Here is a 24,270-nt window from a genome sequence, read left to right as displayed (position 1 = left end):
TAATCCAAGAACCAGATACTCAATATGTCCATAACCGGGGACACGGCTAATCATGATTAGTTTGTACACTCTGCAAAGGTTTGCGCACTTTTCCCACAAGACTCGATCTCCTCCGTTGGATTTCTCGCACTACATGGTGTTTGAGAAACGGATGACCGAGACACAGTCTTTCAGAAGCACTACCTCTTTACTGTGGGTGGACAGTTACACCTACTTTCCCCTACATCTGCTAGCCCACCACAGAAAGAGGTCATGCAACATACTCAACTATGCTAAAGCCCATAATAGCTTGTGGTTGCACACGGAAGTTTCTAGCATGAATAATCTTATGATCCCTTTGAGCCTCGGTGGCGGACCGTAGGATGATCACACGGGTACTCCGGGATATCCTAGGACAACACTGGATTTTCCAGGTGCCCACAAGCAATCCACCCAGATGTGTATTAAAGTTGTCACCTTAAGTTAACCATTAATAATAACTCTCACATCTGTCATGAATCACTCAAACCAAACCACGTCTATGAGAATAGCATAGCAGTATAAGCATAACGTAGTAACTCCCAGGGGTTGAATGCAGGACAGTAGGTTCCTATTTCATCAACTACTTCCCAATACCCACATGTTATCAATTCCTAACCATGCGATATTCGAGGGTTGAAACTAATGCATAAAAACTGGGTATGAAAGGGACATGATCAAAGTGTGAACTTGCCTTGTACAGTTGACGAACATGATTCACACTCATAACTCCTAATAGTTCTACTCGTCACACTCCGTTCAATCTATTGTGAGCAAGCAATAGTAACCGTACATAAACAATCACTCGGGAAGAACGAAGAAGACAGTTCGGAAAACATCAAAACCAACAAATAACTCTTGCAACATAAAACTATTTCTAACAGTACCAAAATTATGTGAATTTGGCCTTATCAGAAAGTTTAAGTCAAGAGCTTCGATTTGCAAAAAGAACTAAATCGGAGTTATAAAACTCAAGTTATGATCAAAAAAAGTTTGAATATGAATCTGAATAAATTTTGAAATTTGAAAATTTCAAAAAGTTGATGTGACAAGTTCATTGGATAGGTGAAAACAAGACAAAACTATAGGCGCTGGTTTCATCTAATTTGGATGAACGAATAAAAAGTTATGCTATTTAAAAAATCAGGGCCAAGCTGTTTTACGAAAAAAATAGATAGGGCTAAAAAAATCTAGGTCTAATGTATAAATACATAGACTAATTGATAATCTTATTATTCTATCGTACTAGTCTAGAAATAATAAACTACGAAAATATAAAAAGAAAAAATGAAGAAAGATATCTTTATAAGGCAGAAGTCCCGCCGAAGAGAAGAAAAAATATTTTTTTTATAAATCTAGTCAAACCAAAATATTGATTTAACTCGAATCGGATGATTTTTGGAGGCTCAATGGGTTTATATTTATATGTGAAAAAGAGGTTTATGGGTGAAAGGCTAGGCAATGTGGGACTAAACATATATGTATGTAGATGAAATTTGAAAAAATCATGGGCTAAAAGTTAGGCCCGGCCGCCCGTGCTGTAGTTTTTTCTTTAAAACAAAATTTGGTCAAATAAAAAAAGGCTGGCTGGGCCTGGCCCATGTAGGAGAGAAGAGAAACAATAAAATGATGGGGCGTCCGTTGCTACTATGCTGAGCACGTGGGTGACAGTTAGTTCTAGGTGCACACGCAGTTTTTTTAATAGAAATAGAAAAGGAAAAACAGAATAACGAAAATAAAAGTAAAATTATATATAGGCATATTATACATCGAAATTTTCAGAAAAAGATTTTCTACAACATGAACATTTTTCTAACATCAAATAAAATCCTCAATAATTTAAATGAAGCAAAGAGTGTTACTGGTGTAATAAAACCCAGTAAAAATTATTTTAAAAATACCAAAATGATTTCAAATTTATTTTTCTCCAACTTTCTACTGTAGGGAATCATTTTACCCTATTTTTCATATATTTTATTTTTGGATAAAATAATTTTAATAAAAAACAAATAACCCCAAATTGAAAATAATTCTAATGGGATTTTGAATTTAATTCTTTTGAAACTTCCAACTCATATTTCATATATTTTGATGAAGTCATTTTATCTTCTCTCATGAAAATCATTGAGTTGCTTAAAGTTTCTGAATTTGAAATATTTTCAAATGAAATTCAAATCTTTTCAACAACCCTTTTCATTTATTTAAATGGAAGAAGTCATGTCATCTTCTCTCTAGGGTTTTGTGATGAAATAAATTTGAATTCTTGGGGATCAGAAAGCAAAGTGAAAGTTTTTGGAAAGTCATTTTATTTCCTCTCATTTAACTTTCAAAGAGTTACTCAATTTCACGCAAGCAACCACACCACAATCAAACAAAACTATCTATTTAATATAACATTCCAAAATTTAGAATTTGGGGAATTTTGGAATGTTACAATTGTATAGATTGGTACAACCACAGTTGAAGGTGAAGTACATTTTCAACATTCTATTTATTGCTTTCAAGCCTTGCATAGATGGGTTTTTGAATGGATGTAGGCCATTTATTATATATCCAACTCACTTAAATGGCAAATGAAATGGTCAGCTAGCTATAGTCACTGCTTTGGGTGGTCACAATTGGATGTTTCCAATGTCGTATGGCTTTATTGAGTATGAAAATGGAGATAGTTGGGCTTCATGAATCAATTGAAGAAGCCAATAGGGGAGCCTCCAGTATTTGTTGTTTGTACCGATGCTTGCAAGGGTCTTGAAAATTCTGTTAAAAAGGTTTTCCCTTAAGATGAACAACGTGAGTTCTTTAGGCATATGTGGCGTGGCATAATTTTTAGAAACATTTTCATGGTGATGTGTTTGGACGGTTGTGGCCTGCTGCTAGGGTACATAGGGCAAAAGAATATCAACTTCACATGGCGAAGATATTTGATGCGTCTGAGAAAGTATATTTACCTTAGGGATTACCATAATTTGTTATGGACGAGGTGCATTTTCAACCTTGAAATCAAGTGTGACTACATATATAACAATCTTGTCGGGTGCTTTAATGCTTGGGCGTGAGATATCAAGGACTTGCCGATTGTTTAGCTAGCCGATAAGATTAGAGAGATGATTATGGACCTATTTAGACAGAGTAGAATAATTGGAAAGAAAATTCTAGGGACAATACTGCCATCTTTCATACACCAATTAAATGCAAAGACTCGGGGACTAGGACATCTCAAGGCTAAAGCATTAGGTGATTGGAGTGGAGATGAGAAATGTTAACAAAAGGGACGAAAGATATGTCGTCAAAACACTCACACATGAGTGTACATGTCTGCAATGGAAGCACACAGGCAAGCCTTGTGACCATGCACTAGCCTTCATAAATGTTTTGCAAGCTCGCAACTTTGTTAACATGGGGGATTATGTACATGAGTACTACTTAGTGAGCAGATTGAGGGTAGCATATGAAGCTGTAATTGAGCCCGTTACGGACAATAATCAGTGGCCACATATGGATACAGGCTTTGTGTTGCGTCCACCAATTCCAAAAGGCAAGAAAAAGGTGCTAGAAGAACAAGAAAACAGAAGATGAAGATTTGGTGGGAAGGTGGATCAAGAAAGGGATCCTTGAACAAATGCAAAAAATGCGAGGAGGTAGGACATAGAGAAATTGTCTGTCCTCAAAAAGGAACAAAGAAAAGGTACAAACTAATACATGTTGTTGTTTTCTAGGTATAATACCATGGTTCTTTTACATGAGAATAGTTCTAGTTGCTCCTTTTTATAGGAAAAGTAGGGGGAGGAATCCATCTTCATAGTTTGATGTTACAGTTAGCAATGCAGTTCCATCTACACCAACCAAGAGCAACAATGCTGCCACTTGTAGTAGTCCTGCAGCTGTCACAAGAAGCTTGATGACCCACAAGTATAGCGGATCAATCATAGTCCTTTTGATAAGTAAGAGTGTAGAACCCAACAAGGAGTAGAAGAAAATGACAAGCGGTTTTTAGCAAGGTATTCTCTGCAAGTGTTGTAAGTAGTAATGACAGATAATTTTGTAACAAGGTAATCCATAACAAGTAGCAAGTAACAATAGTAACAAAGGTGCAACAAGGTAGCTCAATCCTTTTTGTAGCAAAGGACAAGCCAAAAGTAGTTCTTATAATAATCAAAGCGTTCTTGAGGACATGGGGTTCTCGTCTAGTCAGGTTCATCATGTTTAGTTGATTCACGTTCACTACTTTGATAATTTGATATGTGGGTGGAGAGGTGCTAGGGTGTTGTTCTTACTTGAACAAGCAACCCACTTATGATTACCCCTCTCGCAAGCATCCACAACTACGAAAGAAGAATTAAGATAATCTAACCATAGCATGAAACATATGGATCCAAATCAGCCCCTTACGAAATAACACACAAACTAGGGTTTAAGCTTATGTCACTCTCGCAAACCATCATCTACTTATTACTCCCGAATGCCTTTCCTAGGCCCAAGTATGATGAACTGTCATGTAGTCGACGTTCACACGACATCATTAGGGGAAGAACAACATACATATCATCAAAATGTTGAATGAATACCAACTTCACATGATTACTTATAACAAGACTTCTCCCATGTCCTCAAGAACAAACTGAACTACTCACAAATCATATTCATGTTCAAGATTAGAGGACTATAATTTAGGATCAAGGATCTGGACATATAATCTTCCACCAAGTAAACCAACTAGCATCACCTACAAGATGTAATCAACACTACTAGCAACCCATAGGTACCAATATGAGGTTTTGAGATAAAGATTGAATACAAGAGATGAACTAGGGTTTGAGATGGGATGGTTATGGTGAAGATGTTGATGAAGATTAGTCCTCCCAAGATGAGAGGATCGTTGGAGATGTCGATGGCTTCGATACCCCCTGGAGGGAAGTATCCTTGGCGGAATCGCTCCACCGAAGAGCAAAAGTGCTCCTGCCCAGGTTCCGCCTCGAGATGGTGGCACTTCTTCCCTAAAGTATTCTCTTTTTTCTAGGGAAAATGGCTTCATATAGCATAAGGAGGGCACCCGAGGGCAGTTGTGGGCCCCACAAGACATCAGGGCGCGCCCTGTTGTCTTGTGGACAGTAGGTGGGCCCCCTCCGGTAGATTTCGTTCTAGTATTATATATATATTCAATAAAAAATCTCTGTAAAGTTTCAGGTTATTTGGAGCTCCAGAGAATAGATATCTCTGTTGTAGCTCTTTTAGGTCCAGAATTCCAGCTGCCAGCAATCTCCCTCTTCATGTAATAGCTTCTACCCATTTAGTGACATAATCAACAACAACTAAAATATGAGTATACCCGTTAGAGGAAGGAAATGGTCCCATATAATCAAAGCCCCAGACATCAAACGATTCAATAACAAGTGAATAATTCATAGGCATTTCTTGACGTCTACCAATATTACCAATTCTTCGACATTCATCACAAGAGAGGAAAAACTTATGTGCATCCTTGAAGAGAGTAGGCCAGTAAAAACCAAATTTGTAATACCTTATGTGCAGTTCTGTCTCCCGCATGGTGCCCTCCATATGCCTCAGATTGACACTCCCTTAGGATTTGTTCCTGCTCCTGCTAAGGTACACAACTTCTAATAACATCATCTACTCCTTCTTTATATAAATGTGGGTCATCCCGGAAGTAATGTCTTAAATCAAAGAAAAACATTTTGTTTTGTTGATAAGTGTAACTAGGTGGTATATATTTAGCAACAATGAATATAGCATAATCTGCATACCAAGGATTATTGCGAGAAGTAGAAGCATTTATAGAAGCTAATTGCTCATCAGGAAAACTATCATCAATAGGTAGTGGGTCATCAAGAAAATTTTCCATTCTAGACAAATTATCGGCTACTGGGTTTTCAGCTCCTTTTCTATCAAAAATATGCAACTCAAATTCTTGTAGTAAAAGAACCCACCTAACCAGTCTAGGTTTAGTATCTTTCTTTTCCATAGGACATTTAATATTAGCATGACCTATGTGAATACTAACTTTAGAATCAATAATATAAGGTCTGAACTTATCACATGCAAAAACACAACTACTAAAAATTCTTTCTCAGTAGTAGCATAATTTCTTTGAGCACTATCTAGGGTCTTACTAGCATAATAAATAACATTTAGTTTCTTATCAACTCTTTGACCTAGAACAACACCAATAGCAAAATCACTAGCATCACACATAATTTCAAAGGGTAGATTCCAATTAGGTAGTTGAACCACATGTGCAGATATTAAGGCTTTCTTAAGTATTTCAAAGGCTTCTACACAATCATCATAAAAAACAAAAGGGACATCTTTTTGCAGGAGATTAGTGAGAGGCTTAGAAATTTTAGAGAAGTCTTTAATGAACCTCCAACAGAAACCAACATGACCTAGGAAACTTCTTATACCTTTGATATCTTTAGGACATGGCATTTTCTCAATTGCATCTACTTTAGCTTTATCTACCTCAATACCTCTTTTAGAAATTTTATGACCAAGGACTATACCTTCATTCACCATCAAGTGGTACTTCTCCCTATACAAGACAAGATTAGTCTCTTCACATCTCTGCAAAACTTTGTCAAGATTGCTCAAGCAATCATCAAAATAAGTTCCGCAAAATGAAAAAAAATCATCCATGAAGACCTCAACAATCTTTTCACAAAAATCAGAGAATATGGCAGTCATACATATTTGAAAAGTAGCAAGTGCATTACATAAACCAAAAGGCATACATCTATAAGCATAAGTTCCAGAAGGGCAAGTAAAATTAGTTTTCTCTTGATCTTCTTATGAAACAGGTATTTGAGAAAAATCAGAATATCCATCTAGAAAGCAGAAATGTGTATGCTTAGATATTTTTTCTAACATTTGATCAATAAAAGGCAGTGGGTAATGATAATTTCTAGTTGCTTTCTTTAATTTTCTAAAATCAATTACCATCCTATAACTGGTTACAATTCTTTGTGAAATAAGTTCATTTATTAGTAGGAACAACATTGATGCCACCTTTCTTAGGGACATAATGAACAAGACTTACCTATCTACTATTAGCTATAGGATAAATTATACCTGCCTCCAGGAGATTTAATATTTCAATTCTTATCACATCCTTCATCTTAGGAGTCAGACGACGTTGATGATCGACAACGGGTTTAGCGCCAGACTCCATATTAATATTGTGTTGACATAATGTTGGGCTAATGCCCTTAAGATCATCAAGAGTATATCCAATTGCAACACGATGTTTCCTAAGAGTTTTGAGTAATCTATTTTTTTCGTGCACTGAAAGGTTAGCATTGATAATAATAGGATATATCTTCGTTTCATCAAGATGAGCATATTTCAAGTAGTTTCTTTAATTCAAACACATGGTCACTATTTGGTGGAAGAGGATCACCCAAAGTTTCAACATGCAAATTATGTTTAAGGATAGGTGCTTGCCGAAAGAATATTTCATCCATTTCATTTCATTCATTCATATGCATATCATTTTCATGGTCTAGCAGATATTATTCTAATGGATCAGTAGGAGGTACAACAATAGAAGCAAGACCAATGATTTCAACTTTATTAGGTAATTATTTATCATGAGGTTGTCTACTAAACTTGGAGAAATTAAATTCGTGAGGTATGTCAACAAACTTAACACTGACCCTTCCTTTAACACAATCAATTTCAGCATTAATGATATTCAAGAAAGGTCTACCAAATATAATGGGACGAAAATCATCTTGTGGAGATTCAAGTACTAGAAAATCAGTAGGGTATTTGATCTTACCACACAAGACTTCAACATCTGTAACAATCCCAAGCGGTGAAATAGTATCTCTATTTGCAAGCTTAATAGTAACATCAATATCTTTTATCTCAACAAGTGAAATATCATGCATAACTTCTTGGTATAAAGAAAACGGAATAACACTTGCTAGCACCCATATCACATAAACCATAATAGCAATGATCTCCAATATTAACGGAAACAACAGGCATGCCAACTACAGGTTTACTCTTATCTAATTTATCTTGTTCAGTATTAACTTGTTTAGCAATCCGGGTTGCTTCCTTACAGAAATAAATGACATGGACGTCAATATTATCAACCAAGAGATCTTTAACCATTGCAATATTAGGTTACACTTTAATTTTTCAGAGGGTTTAGGTGTTTTAACATTACTCTTATGTAGGGATGAAAACGGAGTGGAAAGTTTCCGCTTTTCCGAAGGAAAAATGGAAACGGAGAGAAAATATGAAAACGGAAACGGAAATTTGCAAAACGGAAATGGAAATGGAATTTTTTATGCGGAAATGGAAACAAAAATGAAATGGTGTTTTTTGGTGGAACAGATGTGGAAATGAAACTTTCTGTTTCCGTGAATATGGAATTTCCATTTCTACTATAGGCCCAAGGCTGCTTTGTAGCCCAACTACCAAACAACACATAATGAAACAATGAGTAGAATGAGAAGAATGGATCATTTGAGGACCAACTTTTACTATCACACACGTACTCAACTAGACCCTATACGTAATTGTCATGTATCACTACAATACCACCCTATGTTGCTAACACAACCATATTGTTTTGTAGCCATGTTAATAATTCCATAAACTTGTTTGCTTGTTGTCTGTATTTCTCCATGATTCAAGGGGTTTTAAGTTCCGATCAACACATAGTTTTGTTTCCGTGTCCGCTCTGTATTCGCTCCATGTTTGTTTTCGGTACTATCTGCTTTCGTATTCATTTCTGGGGTTTCTGTATTCGTTTCCACTTCTGCAAAAAAATATAAAAAAATAAGGTTGCACCTAGCCCCGTCCGTTTCCGCGCCGTTTTTATCCCTACTCTTATGCACCACAACTGTAATTTTAGCATGTTCCTTAATCCTAGAAGTGAAAGGAGGTTTCTCTATATAGGTAGTGGGTACAACTTGATCAACAGTATAGGCAATCATTTCAGTTTTAGCTATAACAGGTTCCTCACAAATTTCTTCAATAGGTGGATGAAATTTAAACCACTTATCCTTAGGTAGATCAACATGAGCAACAAATGATTCACATAATGTAGCTACTATTTCAGATTCAAGCCCATATTTTGCACTAAGCTTATGAAAAACATTTGTTTATATAAATGACTTAACACAATCAAATTCAAGATTATACCTGACTCATTACCTTTGTCAATTTCCCAATCTTCAGAGTTGCGATTAATTCTTTTAATAATATCCCACTTGAATTCAATAGTTCAATTCCTTCAATAATATCCCATTTGAATTCAATAGTTCTCTTCATGAAGGAACCGACATAAGAAGTATCAAGCATTGTTTTATCATCATGAGAAAGCCCAGCATAAAAGTTTTGTATAATCATTTCTCTTGAGAGCTCATGATTGGGGCATGTGTGCATCATGTACTTAAGCCTCCCCCAAGCTTGAGTGATACTTTATCCTTCACGAGGCCAAAAGTTATATATTATATATATATATATATAGAGAGAGAGAGAGAGAGAGAGTAGCACTATTCTGATCATGGGATTAGAATAGTTATTCTGATCACAATGCGCCTATATAGGCGCCGACGGGATGTTCCCGAACTCCCTCGAATCGGCAGCCAAAAAAAGGAAAGACCACCCACGATCCCCTGAACTGCCCACCACCTTGACTCGATCCCATCGCCACCCCGACCCCAATCGGAGAAGACGTCACCGCCCCGCCCCACTCCCAACCAGCGACATCGCTGCCGCCCCGCCCCGCCACCAACCAGAGATGTCGTCGCCGCCCTGCCCCGCCACCAACCCGTGACGCCTCCGAACATATTCTCTGGATCTCGGCCAAGGATTGCACCTCCACGCCACCGCCAACACTCTACGGATGCGCCGCCCTGGCTACGGATCTGGTGAGATCTGCCGAGCCCTCCCCATTCCATCGCCAGCACCTCTAGCTCCGTCAAACTGTCCCACGTCACCCAAATCAATGGGCCTCTGTTGCCTGTGCTCCCAGTCAGGCACTCCGTCAACATCCAGTCACCACTGTGGTGGCGCACTGCCCCTGCTTGATTGGGCGTCGTGGATCCTGGATGCAACTCGCTTGCCTCCCCATCCGCCTCCTCCCACTGGATCTCCAACAGCATGTCGTTCGTCGCCGCCACATCATGCCGTTCAACTCTGCCGTGCCTGGATCACGCTACTGCAACCCTACAAGCACAACTCCTCGCTCCCGAAAGCAAGTGCGGTCGCTGGCACAAAAAGTCACAACATCGCCAACAGAGCAGTTAAAACATTCGCTCATGGATACCACATAGAAGGAGGAGGGGAATTAATTCTTATTCATTAGAACTGATGTATTATTCTTCGCTCTATATTCATCTCGAACTGTTGCATACTTGCTATAAGAGGAGTGAAAACATAGCAAAGTAGATCATGTGGCTGTTTGATCAACTCTTAATTCTTCATGCCCATATGCTTGGTCACTAGCCAGTAGTGGTCCAGTTATGGTTGGACTTCATATACAACCGTTTGTCTTATTTCCCTCGCCACTTTCAGGTTAAAAAAGACGAGTCTTTGATGGATCAATCGAAAATGTGCACTTGCACTAGAAATGCAGGGGACTGGTGATTTGTGGAACTTGACCTACAGAGAATTGAGGTACTACTTTGTTTCTTGGATGGTTACTGAAAACTCAACCTGCATTACATAAAATTAGGTACCAGAAATGGTGAAATTGATCTTGTTAGAGCAATTATGCAAAATCAAACTTTCGTTCATGTTCCTAAATGACATACTTTAATTTATCCAATCTTCCTTTGCTAACATCATTACTTTTTCTTCGTGGAATCCCCCAAACGACGCTGCCCCATCCGCCTCCGCTACAAGCAACCCTGGGATTGCCACGACCTCAGCCATGAGATGTGGTGCTAGAAGTTTGCTTAATTTTTCTCGATGAGGCATTCCTTTCTTGTTGTCTGTTTGGTTTGTGAATTTTTGCTACTACTGACAGGGAATAGAACAACCTTTGAACTTCTATATTTTTGCTAAAGGTGCATGGTATGGCTGCCACCGTCCGCTGCTAGCTGCCGCTGTAGTCCACCGCTAGCTCATGCGGGGAGGTGGTGTTGCTCCGGCAACTCCTTCCTCGAGCACAGTCATCTATAGCCGCCTCCAACAGCCGCAACCTGCCAGATCCAACGGATGCTCATGCCTGGGAGCGGTGTTACTCCAGCGAGCTCCTTCATCCTCGAGGACATCGCATAGACGATGGCCTCCTTCCTCTCGTTCCCTCGTCCATCTGCCCAACACAACTCCGGCGAGCTTTTTGACCAGCGAGTCCTACTACTGCCGATGCTATTTTTGCTCACCATCGCGTGGCTATAGAGCATCCATGCTAGGTCGACTAAAATTGTCATGGCAGGTCGAGTAATAATGGCAGCAACAACACAACCACACGTGGCTAGAAAAGGAGAGTTTTCGGAGCACATGTTTTCTGTTTGCTGCAAAAACACAAAAAAGTTGGCCATGTGTGTTGCCCATATTCCCGTGAGACCGAAACTTTTTTCATTTCATGTCAGCCAAAAAAGAAATTGTGGATGTGTTGTGCGTGTGCGTGTGCACACGGATTACACCAGATTAAAAAAACTACTTTTGTCATGTTTGTTTTCCATATTAGTTTTATAATGTCAGTTTTTTGTGTTCATGGAGTAAAAAATAGGAAGTTCAATTTTGAGAAAGCTGCAAGTTCAACCAATATGGAAACACTAAAAAAATACATTGAATACAATATTTTTTAGTGAGGTTCAAATTGGAAAGACATGATAAAAAAAGTATTCTTTGCCCTTTACAATAAAAAAGGTATCACATGTTGGTTGGTGCTTTCCTTCATGAAATTGTCACAAAAAAATAGTGCATAGAAGTTCAAAATTAAAAAGCAAAAAAGAGAGCATTTCTTGAAGACAAAAAATGGTCGATGTGAAGTTCATATTCTCTCTCTCTCTCGGATAGTTCAAAATGTTCGCTTACGACAAAACACACACATTGGGTATCCAAAAATAAAAAATAGGAGAACACACAAAACAACTACGAAGTTCAAATTTTAAAATAGGTAAGTTTGAAGTTTATTAAATAAATAAAAACAACTTATCACCGTTTCAAAAATATAAAATAAAAAAATTCATGTTTAAATAGCAGAGCAGTTGGATGTTTACTAAACGACTCCTAGTAAAAAAACTAAGAAGTTCAATTTTAAATAATATAATAGTTCGGTTATATTCAAAACTCAGATTTTTCTCGTCATTAAAAGAATAAACCAAGAAGTTCAAACTAAAATAACGGAGTAGTTCAATGTATATGAAAAACCCAGATTTTCCTCATTACTAAATAGTAAACCACGAAGTTCAATTTCAAAAAACGGAGCAATTCAATATTTGTTGCAAAAATTCAATTTTTTCTGTTACTAACAAATAAACCAAGAAGTTTAGTTCAAAATAACCAAAAAACTTGTACTATGTTTATTACTAAACTAGGATTTTTTCCGTTATAAATGAATAACACCAAGAAGTCTAAATTAAGAAAACAAAGAAGTTCAATTTTAAAAATAAAATAGTTCAATGTATATGAAAAACCCGGATTTTCCTTATTACTAAATAATTAACTAGGAAGTTCAATTTAAAAATCGGAGCAGTTCAATATTTATTACAAAAAATTGAATTTTTCCTATTAGTGAAGAATAAATCAAGAAGTTCAGCTCGAAATAACCAAGTTTGACATTTACTAAAAAAACTTCATTTTTTCCCATTTCTAAAAATACAGAAAGAGGTTCAAAAATGGAAAAATAGAGCGGTTCGATGTCTATAAAAATTCATTTTTTCGTTGCTAAAGGGTAGTGACGTTTTTTTTGTCATTTTTGAAAAATTTGGAGCACATTGATTTTAATAAGAAAATCAAGAATTTCAAATTAAAAGAACAAAGTAGTTCGATGTATACAAAAAACTCAAATTCTTCTTATTTCTATGCAAAATTAAAGTACGAAGTTCAATATAAAAAATTTGTACGGTGTTTACATAAAAAGTCCAGTTTAAAAAGTTAGAGCGGTTCGATGTCTATAAAAAACTCAATTTTTTATGTTACTAAAAGCGAAACAGAGAGAAATTCGAATTGATAACAGCCGAAAGTTTACGTACTACATAGTGTGTGTTTCATACGGGAAGAAAATAACAGAAAACCAAGGTCTAATTTTTTGGTAGAAGTTCATGTGCTTTGCCCTTGGAAGTTCAAAATTCTTGAGGGAGAGGTTCACCGTGCATTTACATGTTCAAAAAACACACAAAAAATTATTTCTCATGTTTTAAAATAATTCTCTCAAGCCATTACAAATTTGGAACAAAAATGCTCTACACGAAAAAAGTTTCTCTTGTTCGAAAACTTTCCAAGGGTGTACCGTATGCTCTATTCCAAAATAAAGCGTTAAAATAAATTGGTGTATGTTGTTTGAACAAAATTTTAACCGTATCACAAAAAATTCGAGTCTTCTCAATAAGTGTCGACAGGTATATCATTTGTACAACTCCGTCGAACACGGTGAGGAACTACGAACAAAAATACGCGGCCGAAGTTCAAGGTGTAAACCACGAGAAGTTCAACTAGTACATGGAATGCATTTTTTGCGAGATTAATAACAAAAAGAACATAAAAGGGTTGTTAAAAGAAGTTCACGTGCTCCTCCCGCATGGTTCAAAATTTATAGTGCGAGAAGTCCGTCCTTCAATCACATGTTGAAAAGGCAAAAACGACATTCTTTTTGCCATTTCAAAAACTGCTCTCACACGACGATAGATTTAATCTATTGTCTACATGAAAAAGTTGCTCCTATTCATATGCTTTCAATGGTATATTATATGCTATATTCCGATGAACCGTTTAAAAGTTTCATGTATAACAATAAAGACATGTTTCTAATAATAAAAACCATTTAAAAAAGTCTCCTGAACTGTCACGAGTATGAAAAAATGATCAACACGGCAAAGTTGCGTGTTGTCAACAGCTTTCCATCGATATATAATTTGCTCAATTCCGGTAAGTGGATTGGGAGTTACGCGCAAAAAACAGCACGTCAAAAACAGAGTGAAGTTCAAACAGACATGCCCCAAAAGTTCAACTACTTCACGTAGTGCATTTGCTTTCGCGATGAAGGCAAAAATCATTATCTTGCCATTTTTCTAAATTACTTGAAAACAACTGTGAATTAGAGAAAACTTAATATACACAAAAGTTTCGCATTTTCGATAGCTATCCAACTTGCTCCATTCTGACAAAGTTTACAAACATTACGACCAAAAATATTTTTAACCATTTTCAAAATTGACTTAAAACCATAAGAAATTGGGAGAAACATTATATACCAAAAGGTTTTGCATTTCTTCAAGATTTCCAACCCCATGTCATTTGTTGCATTCTGACGTATTGTTAAAAAACTAACTCAAAAATAAGAATTGGTGAAATTTGGACCGTTTTCTGAATTACTCTTAAACAGTTCAAAACTAGAAAAATCTTTGCACATGGAAAAGAAGCGCATTTACATAAGTTTTCCAACACCATATCATTTGCGTCAATTGGATTAGCCGCTTAGAAATGACATCGAAAATATGAACTCAGCTGTTCGGTTTGTGAAATTCTACGATTTTCCAAATTACTCTTTAACCATAGGGAATTAGAGAAAACTTTCTACATGTCGAAGAAACGCATTTGCAGCAGCTTTCCAATGCCAATTATATGTCACATTCCAATAAACAATTTAGAAATGGGATGAAAAATACTATTCACATTTTTTGTATGAAGAAAAAACAGTTTTCAAAACTGCTCTTAAATCGTTTAGATTTTACCAAAAATTTAACTTAGATCATGATACTCGTCTGCACAGCTTTCCAATGGCAAGCCCCATTTGGACAATGTTCGTGGAAGTTCAACCTGGCACCAGGGGAAGTTAAAGTACTACCGCTGGGATAGGTCAGGTAGTTATCAGAATATTATTCTGATCCTGTGATCAGAATAGTGTTTATATATATCTGATCACGATGAACTAGGTGCATAGGATAAAATTTCTGATGAAATTCTAGCTTCAATCGGTTCCAATCCCATGTTCCAATGTCATCCAATAGCCTGTACCAAGATAATGCCTTTTCCCTCAAAGATAAAGGGAATACCTTCTTCTTAACTCCATCCTTTGATATACATGCGAGCTTAAACAATCCACAAATTTAATCTATATTGTAACACCCTAGTTTTGGCCCTTTCTTTTTCTTTATGGTTCCTTTGGTTTTTCTTTGATTTTCATTTTGCAGTGGTTCTGTGGACTTGCAACCCGGGAGATCTTCAATTCTTCTCCTCCAAAGTGACTCATCATTCTCAAATCTCTCCCTAGGTCATGTCATTTCCATTCTAGCTCAACCTCAATTTTTTTCTTAGGAATATTCCTTTTTCTATTAAAGGAATAGTCATGTTTGCCCTAGGTTGTGAAGCAACCTATATTTCTGTCTTCCACAAAATTCCCATATTATTCTCATAAATTGTTTGGATCATATATGCCCCCAAATATGTCCAAACTTTCATCATCTAGTTCAAAAATAATTCATCAATATTCATTCTTCATTTCTGTCCAGAGTGGTCTTCTGTGAAGGAAGTGCCACCTATATTTTGTTGATTGCTCCCAAACTTTTTGGGCATCATCTCTCATCCAAATCATTGCCTCATGCCAAAATGCAGCTCTATTTGCCTAGCCAATCTTCCTCAGCAATTTTCCAAAGTTTTTGTCAAATGGAAGCCTTGTTGAAGGAAGTACTAGCTAGGAGTATCCAAATGAGTTGAAATTTTGCAAGATCCTACAGGTGCTCATATCATGACTCTTCACCAATTTTCAGCCCCATCCAATCATCTATGTGAGCACACCATCAAATGTTTGCTTCTATCAATATTTTTAGGTTGTGAAGCAAGTATATTTTATATTGCTTCATTAGGGCTGAAAATTTACCAGAGCATTCTCCTAGCCCTAAAACCTCTCTCCACAAAATTTGGGATCATTTTATTAAGCCAATTTATCTCCAATATTATCACATGTTTCTAGACAGAAAGGATATCTGGGAAGGAAGTACCATTTGGAAAGTCTAAATGGTATGAAAGTTTTACAGAATAATCTTATGTCCATATGACCATGATCTACCAAATTTAAGCTCAAGTGACCAATCCACGTAAGTGCATCATCCAAATCTCTTTTCTGGATTATATTTGTAGTTGCAAAGCAACTATGATAAAGAATGGTCCAACTCTCCTCAAACTACACAGGATCATCGTCATTCCTACTGTAAACCTCCTAGACATCACATTTGGCCCTTATCACTTCTTTGTTGATCACAGATGTGTAGTCAAGTTTGCTACATCAAACTTCCATTGAAGCCTCACATCTACTCTTGGTTTCTTTTGGTGAGCTATCACTTCTGTGCTGCCTTGGGGAGAAAGGACTACACCCCAGACATACTTTGCCAGCCCCTTTAGTCCTATCTTTGCTAGTAGACGCGGTGACCACGCGGTTTGGTGCATGTGCGCATGCTCTGCAGGTCTGGGCCGCGTCCAGAGCGTTGTCCAACTCTAGTCACCCCGTCTCTCATCGCCCTCGCGCGCCTGAGCGTGTCTGGTGGCTTCCTCATGCCGTTGCCATCACTCTGGAACCCTCTCTCCTCCTGTAGCCCCCTCACCGGCGCTAGCCGCCGCATGCCCATGGGCGAACAGTGGTTGTTCGGCTCTCTTCGTGCCTTGGCCTCTTCCTCCTCTCCCGTGGCGTCAATCTCTGCTCCAGTGCACCTCCTCTACTCTCTCCCGTCGCCTCCACGCCTCTCGAGCGCCCTGTTTGTCGCCAGAGCATTGGCCGGACCCTCGCGGCGGACTCCGGCCACGAGCATCTCGCCCCGTCTATTTAAGTAGAGCCTGAGCCTCTCCGAGAAGTCCATCCTCCTCATCACTTCCCCAGCAACCTCCCCGATCACTCCCCCGAGCCCGAGACACTCTCCTCACCTCTGTTGGACGCCATGGTCGCCGCTCCCCCCGGCTAAGTTAACTCGATGCCGAGCCCCTCCCTTCGTTCCACCACCACCAGAGACCTCCACCACCACCCCCGGAGCCACCCCAGTGCCTCTCCTCCTCCTCCGGTGGCCTCTAGCCACGAGCTCACCGGTGGGCGAAGCTATCCTCCGCCGCGGGCATGGTCGCCCCCGTTTCGGAGCCCCCGGCGGAGAAGACCCCCACTCATCGATGCAACCCGGTCCCCTGAGCATTTTGGTAGGTCGCGTGTCTCGAACGGCAGGCGGGATCATCGGCGGTCTCCGTTGGGCGCCGGCTCTGCCTCGGCCAGGCGCGGGCGAGGGAGGTAGAAGAAGAAGACGAAGGCCAAGCGGGCCCCAGCTCCTGTGGACCCCACCCGTCAGCCGCTCTGTGCGTTGAGCCCACTCGGCTAATGTGGATAAGTAGAGACGCCCTCCTCAAAAATACGCTTTCCGGATATGAAGGCGTACTCTGGCGTGGTTTCATACGGGAATATGGTTTCTCTATTTGAAAGCGTATTCTCATAAATGCGCTTTATGCTTTAGCCGGCCAGGGACCTCTTCGTGAATACTTCTTTTACAGACCGGTCCCTAATATTCAACCGGCTATAACTTTTCACTCGTAACTCCGAGTTAGGTGATTCCAAAGTCCAGTTTCTCTATTCGCCGAGCCTGTTCCGATGGCATCATTTTCACCATGTTCTTGGATTCATCATGACCTTAGTTAAGATGTTATCCTTGGAGTATTATGGTATGACTATATTATGCTTTGGAATCATGGGTTGGATATTGCTATGGCTTGGATTACAAGTGGATATATGATATCAGAGTATCAGTTATCACCGTTATACCTTGGGGACAAATTCTGTCATTTCATTGGTCAGGTGCCATCGAACCAGGCTTTTCCAGCAACCACATTTTCCTTTATGGGAAGGCCCTAATGCAGTTTGTTGCTATGCCTCTCGTCGGTGCCTCCAACTAGGGAAGGTTATGTGCGTGCGCTACCCTGATCAGGTAGGCGGCCATAAGCCTTGTGTTGCCGAGTTGTATGGTATACCATTGTCCCCGTTTAGGACCGTTTTTGTTTTGCTTTGCCACGACGGTGGCTGTTTGATGTCCAGAGTGGCATTCGGGGCCACCCATGAATTAGACCGAAGGAGAGTTGGTCGGAGTGGCTGGGAGAGTGTCATGCAATATATTGGTTTTGTCGGAACGCCGTTGGTCCACCCGAATGGGAGCATGAGGCCATGGGTTCTGTGATGTGGGTACAGTGTACTAACCTCTGCAGAGTGTGTTTAATCTATTGATAGTTGCGTCCTCGATCATGGACACATTTCATACTAGGTAACACCATTCGATCAACACTCACATGACGAAATGACTTTTTAGATGACTTATATATTTATATGTGAGCAGTAATAGTTTGGCAGGATGCCGGATGATCTCGAGGATGATCATTCAGTTGTGATGTGATCATGTGGTGATCACAAGGAGGTATTGATCATGAGGTGATCGAGGTAATATATTTTTTGGCCGGATAGCCCAGAGTCAGATGGTTCTTGGGATGATGGTTCAACAGTAATTGTAGTATCATATCATGCTTAGTTATTCCTTCCACATCATAGTAGTTGTTGACAACTTAACCTATTAATGCTATGTTATTGTCTTGCCTTGATGCTTTTGGTTGTTGTGAGATTGCAAGTACATTCAAAGTACTGACCTGGCGTGTCATGCCAGATTGCAGGTGAGGTCGTGATTGATTGCTTGTCGAGGTTACCGATCATGTGAGCTAGATCGTGTCCCAGCCAGAGTCCCTACGGAGTGGAGTTCACCACCATCGTCATTATTCCACCACTAGATGTTATTCCGCGGCGACGAGTTGTTCCGCTGCTAGCATAGACCTACCTTAGCAGGTGTAGTGTTGCCATGCAGATGTGATTCCTTATTACATCAGACCCTTGTACCATTATCCTTTGTAATAAGAGTTGATTTGTTCTATGCCAAGCAGTGTCGTATTCCAGAAGACTTGATCTCTGGGCTGGAATATGGGGTGTTTCGGTTTCTCTGAGCCGGGGTGCCACATATATAGATTAAGTGCATATCATGATGTATTGTTCCATCTCCTAGATAGGAATTGGCGAGCAGTCTTTCCATAATACCAGAAGGAATTTCATAATAAATATTTCCAGTAGCTTCAGTAGGTTGAGGAGCGGCTCTTACCACTTTCAGTCGAGGTGAAAATACCCCAAACATGCCCCTCAAAGGATCACTTTCCATAATCCTCCTCCAGTGTTTCATCAGAAGAAATCAATGGTTCCCTACAATAATTATTATCAGAAACACTATGTGTCCTTAGCAGTAAAACCTACTAGTACTCCTCAAGTAATACAAAATGTCAGTAGTAACAAGACGACTAAAAATGTGAACATCAATATTCAGAGAATAAGAAAGGCAGGTGAGTGTTGGAGATGTGGGGATAAGTGGGTACTGATGCGGCTTGAACTACTTCGGTATTTCCCCAAAGAGGAAGGGATGATGCAGCACAACTACGGTAGCTATTTCCCTCAGTGATGAGACCAAGGTTATCGAACTAGTAGGAGAACCATGCCACACTAAGTGAACGGTACCTGCACACAAAGAACAAATACTTGTAACCCGACGTAAAAGAGGGGTTGTCAATCCCTCCTGGGTAAAAAGATAGATAAAATTGTAGTAGATTGGATAAATAGATCTCACGGGAACGTGTGATAAAATAAATAACAAAAAAATGCAGCAAGGTATTTTTGGGTTTTTGGATTAATAGATCTATAAATTAAAGCGAATAAAAATAGATCTCAAAGGCAAATATGATAAAGAAGAGACCCGGGGGCCGTAGATTTCACTAGTGCCTTCTCTCGAGAAAAATAGCATACGTCGGGTAAACAAATTGCCGTTGGGTAATTGATAGAACTTCAAATGATTATGACGATATCCAGGTAATGATCATTATATAGGCATCACGTCCAAGATTAGTAGACAGACTCTTGCCTGCATCTACTACTATTACTCCACACATCGACCACTATCTAGCATGCATCTAGTGTATTTCATGGAAAAACAGAGTAATGCAATAAGAACAATGACATGATGTAGACAAGATCTATTCATGTAGGAATAGACCCCATCTATTATCATTAATAGCAACGATACATATGTGCCATTTCCCCTTCTGTCACTGGGATTGAGCACTGTAAGATTGAACCCATCACAAAGCACCTCTTCCCATGGCAAGAAAAATCGATCTAGTCGGCCTAACTAAACCAAAGATTTGAATAAGAAATATGAGGCTATAATTAATCATGCATATAAGAGATAAAGAGACTCAAATAACTTTCATGGATAAAAATATAGATCTGATCATAAACTCAAAGTTCATCGGATCCCAACAAACACACCGCAAAAATAGTTACATCAAATAGATCTCCAATAGACCATTGTATTGAGAATCAAAAGAGAGAGAGGAAGCCATCTAGCTACTAACTACGGACCCATAGGTCTGTAATGAACTACTCACGCATCATTAGAGAGGCACCAATGAGGATGATGAACCCCTCTGTGATGGTGTTTAGATTGGATCTGTGGTTTCTGGAACTTGCGACGGCTGAAATTGTGTTTCGTCGACCCCCCTGGGTTTTTTGGAATATTGGGGTATTTATAGAGCAAATAGGCGGTGCGAGAGGCCATCGAGGTGGGCACAACCCACCAGGGCGCGCCTGGGCCCCCACGCGCACCTAGCTGGGTTGTCCCCCCCTCGGGGCACCCCTCTGGTACTTCTTTGCCATCCCGTGTATTCTGGCCCAGAAAAATTCTCCAAAAAGTTGCACTACGTTTGGACTCCGTTTGGTATTGATTTTCTGTGAGGTAAAAAAACAAGCAAAAAACAACAACTGGCACTGGGCACTATGTCAATAGGTTAGTACCAAAAAATGATATAAAGTTGCTATAAAATGATTGTAAAACATCCAAGAATGATAATATAACAACATGGAACAATCAAAAATTATAGATACGTTGGAGACGTATCAACATCCCCAAGATTAATTCTTGCTCGTCCTCGAGTAGGTAAATGATCGAAACAGAATTTTTGATGTGGAATGCTGCCTAACATGTTTATCACATATTCTTTTCTTTGTAGCATGGACATTTGGACTTCTATATGATTCAAAGCAATAGTCTAGTTTTAACATGAAGATTTCAATACTTAAGCATATCAACAAGCAACCATGTCTTTCAAAATATCAACACTAAAGCAAGTTATCCCTAGCCCATTATGCTCAATCATTGATCCATTCATGAAACACACCCGCATATTAGCTACACCCAATGCTCGAGTACGATCATAGTGCTCCTTAGTTGGTGCTTTATAAGAGAAGATGGAGACTCAACTAAAAATAAAAATTGCATAGTAAAAGAAAGGCCCTTCGCAGAGGGAAGTAGGGATTTGTAGAGGTGCCAGAGCCCAATGCTAAAAAGATAGAGATACAAACATTTTGGGTGGCATGATATTCCTGTCAACGAAAACGATCAAGTAGTTCCCAATACTTTCCATGCTAGATATAGCATAGGCGGTTCCCAAACAGAAAATAAAGTTTATTCCTTTTTCCACCATACTTTCACATTCCACGGCTAACCGAATCCACGGGTGCCATCCATACCAACACTTTCCAAGGAATTTATTATTTGACAACATAAAGTAAATTCATTTTTCATTTCGGGATTGGGCATCCCTAATACCTTTACCGTACTCTCGTGCATGACAAGTGAATAAACACTCATCTTGAGAATAACACACCTAGCATGGAAAAGTATCACCCACCCCCTATCGTTTCATGAGCGGTACGAGCACACAAAAGGGAGATTTATTTTGAAAATTAGAGATGGCACATACGAATTTGCTTAGAACGACAAAAGAATACCAGATATAGGTAGTTATAGTGGACTCATGTGGCAAAACTGGTTTAAGGATTTTGGATGCACAAGTAGTAATCATACTTAGTGCAATGAAGGTTAGCAAAAGATTGAGAAGCATCTAACCAAGAAACGAAAAATCTCATAAGCGATCATTAAGCATAACTAACACCGAATAATGCACCACAAGTAGGATGTAATTTCATTGCATAACTATTGACTTCTGTGCTTGCATAGGGAATCACAAACCTTAACATGAATATTCTTATAAACCATAATTACTCATCAACATGACTCACATATTCTATCATCATATCGCAAAACTATTACAAAGAATCAAGTTTATTTTGTCCAAAGATATTCATGAAAGTTTTTATTATATCCCTCTTGAATATCTATCACTTTGGGACTAATTTCATATGTTGCTTTTTATAGCTCAAACAAATCTAAGTGAAGAACACGAGCATAAAAAAAATTTCTTATCTCAAAATAATATAAGTGAAGCATCAGAGAATTTCCAATTTTTTTACTAACTCTCAAATAAATCTAAGTGAAGCATGAGAGCATTTCTTCAAAAATAATAAAGCACATCATGCTCAAATAGATATAAGTGAAGCACTAGAGCAATTCCATAGCTCAAAAAGATTTAAGTGAAGCATAGAGAGCAATTCTAACAAGTCATTGCATAATTTTGGCTCTCTCAAATAGGTGTGTCCAGCATGGATAGATGACTTAAAATAAAAAGCAAAACAAGTAAAGACTCATATAATAGAAGGCACTCCAAGCAAAACTCATGATATATGATGAATAAAAATACAACTCCAAGTAAAATACCGATGGTCGTTAGAAGAAAGAGGGGATGCCACTCGGGCATCCCCAAGATTAGTTGTTTGCTTCTCTTTTAGATAATAACTTGGGACGCCATGGGCATCCTCAAGATTAGGCTCTTCTCACTCCTTATTCCTTTATCCATCATGATTTCACCCAAAATTTGAAAACTTCAATCACACAAAACTCAACAAAACCTTCGTGAGATCCGTTAGTATAACAAAAGCAAATCACTACTATAAGTATTGTTGCCAACCCATTTATATTTTATTTTTTCATTATATCTAATGTATTCCAACTTTACTATATCTTATACCCTCCAATACAAACCATATATTCATCAAAATAAGCACACAACACAAAGAAAACAGAATTTGTCAAAAACAGAACAGTCCAGAGTAATCTGAAAATATCGAATACTTCTGTAACTCCAAAAAATCTGAAACTTTAGGACAACATGGGCAATTTGTATATCAACTTTGCATATAAAAATAAGGATTTTATGGCTTTTTTGTTAAAAAATAAAATTGTTTTACTGGATGCAAAAGTTTTTGTTTTTCAACAAGATCAAATCAACTATCACCCAACATGATCCCAAAGGCTTTGCTTGGCACAAACACTAATCAAAACATAAAAAACACAATCATGATAGTAGGATAATTGTGCAAACACTCAAGACCAGAAAGGAAAAGACAAAAAATAAATTTTATTCATTGGGTTGCCTCCCAACAAGCGCTATCGTTTTGTGCCCCTAGCTAGGCATAATGCAGAGATCCAAGTATTGTCATCTTTATTTTCATTTTTCTTAGAGGTGTTTTTGTCAGGAGGTTTTGTAAAGACAATGTAAAACACCTTATCCATAGAGACTTTAGCACTATCAAGTTTCCTATCATCATATCCCTTTTGATTTTCGGCAACAATCCAGGAGTAGTGTTGATTAACATCATTGAAAACTTGTTGGATTATATCTAAAATAGGGACTTCCATTTTCAAATTCTCATCAAAGATTTGATTATCCCCAAGCAAATGTCTTAGCACATAATCACTATTATAAAGAATTTCATCTATCACCGGTTTTTCATGATTCATACCATAAAAATCAAAAATTTCCCTAGCTTCCTGTACTATGTAATCAAATTCATTCATAAGAACAAGGGGGCCAACTTCTTAGCCTTGGGATTCTTTATAACGGGTAACTCAAAAAACAATCTTTGCAAGGTTGGATGGGTACGGATAAATTTATTTTCAAGCTTCAAAACTAGTGCTGAAATAGCTTCTGCATAAGATTTAGTCCTCTTAAGTATAGGAACATCATCAAGACTTAAATTTACAACACAATTGAAAAATTATTGGATATTTTCTTCTTGTATAACATTCCCTTGCCCCAAAACAA

General features: G+C 38.4%; 1 pseudogene; it reads left to right on the top strand.

Annotated features, from left to right (window-relative positions):
• LOC147984442 (uncharacterized) overlaps window positions 1-24,270 on the top strand; it is a 179,898-nt pseudogene that overhangs the window by 1,811 nt on the left and 153,817 nt on the right.

The sequence above is a fragment of the Triticum urartu genome, chromosome 2A (assembly GCF_056163025.1).
Source record: "Triticum urartu cultivar PI428250 chromosome 2A, HENAU_Tu73, whole genome shotgun sequence".
In the NCBI taxonomy this organism is placed as follows: Eukaryota; Viridiplantae; Streptophyta; class Magnoliopsida; order Poales; family Poaceae; genus Triticum; species Triticum urartu.
The sequence above is the reverse complement of the archived record's forward strand: the minus strand, read 5'-3'. Positions and strand labels throughout refer to the sequence as shown.